Genomic DNA, 5,000 nt, shown 5'->3' on the forward strand with positions numbered 1-5,000 from the left:
AGGCAGAGCCGTTGAAACGTATCAGTCGCCGCCTTCTTACCACTGGAAAACTGCCTGCCTGCCTTCCGCGCTGCTTTGCTTTGGGACCCAGGCTACTAGGCTTCTCAGTTCAGCCTGAAATCGTACGGTGGCAGAGCTTCGGTGTGTGCCTGTGCGAGAGTGTGCGTGTGTCCCATTCTGCGCTTCGACTGTTCTACTGCGGTAGCAGGTTTAGCGCGACACAAGCCTGGAGCGACTCCTTCGTTCAGCTTAGAAGGAAAGAGAGAGTGACGGATAGAACGAAGGAAGGCAAGAGCTTTCCCCCTAGTGTCGGTTAAATCTCTGCTGGCCTAAACATCAAGGAAGAATCGGAGAAGTGTCAGCAAACCGAAACATGGGCTGAGCACATGGCGCGCTGGTGTTACTTTTTCCACGTCCCACGTCTCAATCTCTGGGCCGGCTCGTATGGGCCCGTCACCACCTTCCCTCCGCTTGTTGCAGGGGGGCCGTTACTGAGGGATTCGAACCCCAGCAAGACCACCTGGACCGAGAGTGTGCGTGAGAGAGGAGGAGAGGAAACAGTCTGTGTTTGAGGAGACAGAGAGACAGACAGTCCGTGACTGGCTGAGGCGACAGGGAAGAGAGAGCTAGACACAACAACAGTGCTCTCGCGGATGTCAACACTGTGTTTTGTGACATTCTGGAACGGGACGTATTCGATTTGTACACCTACTTCAGTTCAGTTCCAGGGGTTTTCACTGAGTTGTTACTGCTTCTCCGGCACTGACAGTCACCATCATCTTCTGTAGGACATTGTGTAGGTGACATTCCAAAACGGAACAGCTACTGTCCATCATCGATTTCTACACATCGCTTCAGTTCAAGTCTTACCTTTGATTCTCTGACGGCCGTCATCGAATGACAGTCGACTCTAAGCCCTTAGACACAGCCATCAACAAAATCTTCCCAAGGACATTAGTGAGTGTCAGTCTATCTCCGATTTTGTCTAACTTCACTTTCGACTGGGACTCAGTTCGTACTCAGGCCATCATTGAACAACGGTTTCAGTCCGTAATTGACGCCATCAGTACCGTGGTTTTTTTTGATGACATTGTGTTTGTGACATCCCGAAACGCAACAGTGACTGTCCATCTTCGATCCGCCGTTCCATTTCGGTTTAGTTCAGACCTTTGAACAGTCAGTTCCATTCAGTCAGTTTCAGACTCACTGACCGTCACTGGATAGTTGTTTTTCTCCTCGAGTGGACAGAACTATCAACATCAACATCTTAAAACGTTCAACGTTTTTTTGAAGCTGTCACCGTTTCTTTGCCTTCTGGAGTTGTGTGATTGAGAAGTCACGATTGTGTGGAATTCAAAGCATTGGCCTGCACCTACTGGGATACTTGCTTGCATGTGTGGTGACAGTCGCAGGTAAACTCTCACTGCTTCGTTCGTTCAACTGGCAAAGCCGGACTGGCTGACGATTTCAGTAGATGAGTGTTGCCAACCGTTTCTCCACCTTTCCTTTCAACCAATGTTTCTCTTGTTGCAATGTTTAGCTCCGATCGTCAAAACATTCATTTCTGGAAACATTAGTCAACAATATTTTGGTGGCTTGTTATTCTGGATTTCACACGGTGCTATGTTATGAATAACTTCCGAAATTCATTTGGGACAAACATAATTGTTCGGACGCTTGTTGATCACGATTTACTTGTTTTGTAATAACAGTGACAACCTTCGGTACGCCAGAGACCAACACATCACAGCAAAATTAGGATGGTGTACGTGTATATATATGTAACATTGTTGTTTTTCTGAGAGCCTGGGTCTATTTCTGTGAATGACTTTGCCATATCACAAAAGCAGCCAATTTCAACCCTATTTATGGTTAGAAGCAAAACTGACCATGCACACGATTGTTTATCACGACATCTGTTGTGTGTGATAAAGGGATCTGCTTCCTTCAGCTGCACCTCATTCCGTGGTCGAGAAGTGCAACATACTTTATGAAGGCCAGGGTCCGATTAATAGCCACAAAAGTGCTTACCAGCAGTTCTGGATTAGCCCTAATAATCCACGGCCACCAGAAAGCTACTGGAGCCTGAATTTTGCATGGACTCCAGTCAGATTTTACCTTTTGTGTTTTCTTGTTTTCAAGTCACAGAATATAGTGGTATTTTACCCTTTAACGGAAGCTACGTTTTGGACAACTCGTTCCACTGGGGAATTTGTTATCCACCTTTGGCAAAACTACCAAGAAACACGTACGTTCCTCTTCGACAACAAAGTCAGTGTTTCTCAAATCATCAGCTGCTTTGGATTGGATATCATCATTACACATCGTCATTGTTTTCTGCCCCACAGCATCAATTCCGCCGTTCACAATTTATTCATCGTCTCGGTGGCGAAGCGTTTAGTGGGATATTGGATACGCTTGTGGTTGTTGTCGTCGTCCTCATCTGCATAACTATCAGCGGGACCATCGGTGTCATCAGCGGTGACAGGAATCGTATCGCTCCATGTAATCGTGTTCGCTGCGTCTGCATGTCTGCCCTCCGGTAACGCGGGGAGGATTTTTGGGGCAACGTTGTGCAACAGTGAGTAAGTATTGTCTGGTTTGTGCTGGTAGTGGGGTGTGAATTGCTATGGGGTGCGTTTGCCATCATGATGGGAGTTTTATCGATGAAGCTTCGTCGGGGTTGTATGGAATTATGCTGGGAAATTAACCGATGACGCTTTGTAGAAGTGGTGTGACATTAATATAATGGGAGTTTATAGGCACAGTCAGTTCTTCGGCTCACCATTTCAGATGTTCTCATACTGTTGCTCAGGATAAGATCAATCCTCCGTTTGGGTACATACAAAAAGTCAACACCCTGGATGCTTGCTTTGGAGAGTGGGAATGTTTTTATATGAATTCATTTCACAGATTGCCAGTGTCCGTTCAAGACATTAATTCATCAAACACAAAGGATGCGATATATATATGATACATGTCTTTTGGAGATACGTTACTACGATTGTGATAGTAGTGGAGTGTGAATTTGAGTCTTCGTGTAATTATAAAATGAGATTAGCTGATAATTCCGAGTAGCTATGGTGTAAGTAGGAAAGCTTACTGACTGGTTTCGCTGAAAGGCTGAAATGGACACACTGCCCTGGTTATAATATAAATCACAATGGAAACATAGCATTCCTTTTTGTCTTTTATTCTTCTGTTGTTGTTGTTGTTGTTGTTGTTGTTGTTGTTGTTGTTGTTGTTGTTGTTGTTGTTGTTGTTGTTTTGTTGTTGTTGTTTTGTTGTTGTTGTGTCAAAAGACGAATCGCAATTTCTCTTTAAGAATAAGAATAAGAATAAGAATACTTTATTATCTCATAGAGAAATTCATGCGTGGTACATAACAATAATACAAACAAGACATTGATTTTACATAAAACATATAGCACTATATAACACCTCCCACATACCTTTCTGTCAATCAGAGGGGCATGAGAATAATCTGAGCACATCAGGGCAAAAACATGGGACAAATTTACAATTTGATATGACTCTAATTTAGTTTAACAAAACATGCAGTATATTATTTTATGACACGCTTCCCCCAAAGCATTCTTTCTTTTTTGTTGTTGCATGTTGTTGCATCTTTTCTACGCCTGTCTTGTCTGTCTGTCTGTCTGCCTGTCTGTCTCTCTCTCTCTATCTCTCTCTCTCTCTCTCTCTCTCTCTCTCTCTCTCTCTCTCTCTCTCTCTCTCTCTCTCTCCATCCCTCCCCCTATCAGTCTCTCTGTCTATACCTCTCTAGCCTGGTTGGTTTTAAATGAGAATATGTTGCAAGCCTTATGCAATTTTTCCCTCCAAGTGGCACGCTCTACATCCATTTTCCTCTGTTTAACAACCCTGAACGCATTATATATTCATTAAGATGTTCCCGTTGCCGTAACTTAACGCTTCATGTGGTCACTGAGACTGAACACTGCGTCAAGAAACCGGAAACATTTAATACCGATAAGCGTCTTTCCTGAAGCAGCTTTTGTGTAGACCTATTGTCTTTCACTTATATTGCCATGGGTATTTTGGGTCTTGGTTTAAACAATGTTTTATTAAATCAAACATGATACAAAAATACAACGATAAACAATAGGGACACGAACTCAAGCAAACGCTTATATTACGCGCCCTACGTAGTAGGAAAATAACGCAAATATGATGTCTTGGTATTTGTTTCTTCTTATCGACTGTATTCGTGATGCGATTTTCATCTCTAGACCTATAATTGCTTTTCACCAATATATATTGCCACGGGTATGTTTGGTCGAAGTATAATTGAATTTTGTTGTTGTTGATTAATTGGCCCTTCGTTTCGACTGGGCATTGGTGTTGGTATGACATACTTATTGTAAGTAACTTCAGTCGTTGACATACTTTTCTGGACCTCTTCTGCTTTGGTGCCTGCAGGTTGAATCTTAATAATAGCAATAACAACAATACATTTTTTTTCTTTTAAAATGATAACAATAACATCAAAAATTATATCTGGCCCATATATATATATATCAGGTAGTTAATCATGTTTACTCTACTTTTTTAATAACAGACTTGGCATATATATATATATGGACACCACAAAACAGACAAGTATTTGTATTACCAAGACAAGTAATGCTAGTACTGCCACCGAAATCAATTTAATTATGTAACAACCTCTAATACAAGCAATATATATAACTCTGTTGACCTAAATTCAGAATTAATCTCAAACATATTTCCTAAATTGAATAATAATTCTCAAGAGGAAATTTTAGTCAATATTACCACTGCTTTTACAAAATAAAAGAGCAGAATTATTGTACATTATTTTGCGCATTTACTGTCACAGTTAAAATCACCAATTAGATATATAATCTGTCAGGTGCTCATGGCAAATTTGTATCCTTAGCAAGAGGAATTGCATTTTTCGTGTAACCATCCAGTGGTGACTACCCAATATTTTGTTTCTAGAAAACAAGCCAAATTTA

At 41.6% G+C, this 5,000-nt stretch overlaps 1 protein-coding gene across 4 annotated transcripts in view; it reads left to right on the forward strand.

Annotated features, from left to right (window-relative positions):
• Positions 1–5,000, forward strand: part of LOC138962074 (four-jointed box protein 1-like) — an 89,477-nt gene that overhangs the window by 70,021 nt on the left and 14,456 nt on the right. Inside the window, exon 1 of one of the 4 annotated variants that reach the window (XM_070333784.1) lies at positions 1–2,585. This exon is cut by the window's left edge and continues 167 nt beyond it. The exons of 2 other annotated variants lie outside the window; for them this stretch is intronic. The gene's annotated coding sequence lies outside the window, so the exon portion shown is untranslated. The remainder of the gene's footprint in view (positions 2,586–5,000) is intronic. One more of the 4 variants, XM_070333785.1, reaches the window with a different exon arrangement.

Source organism: Littorina saxatilis, linkage group LG3, assembly GCF_037325665.1.
Source record: "Littorina saxatilis isolate snail1 linkage group LG3, US_GU_Lsax_2.0, whole genome shotgun sequence".
In the NCBI taxonomy this organism is placed as follows: domain Eukaryota; kingdom Metazoa; phylum Mollusca; class Gastropoda; order Littorinimorpha; family Littorinidae; genus Littorina; species Littorina saxatilis.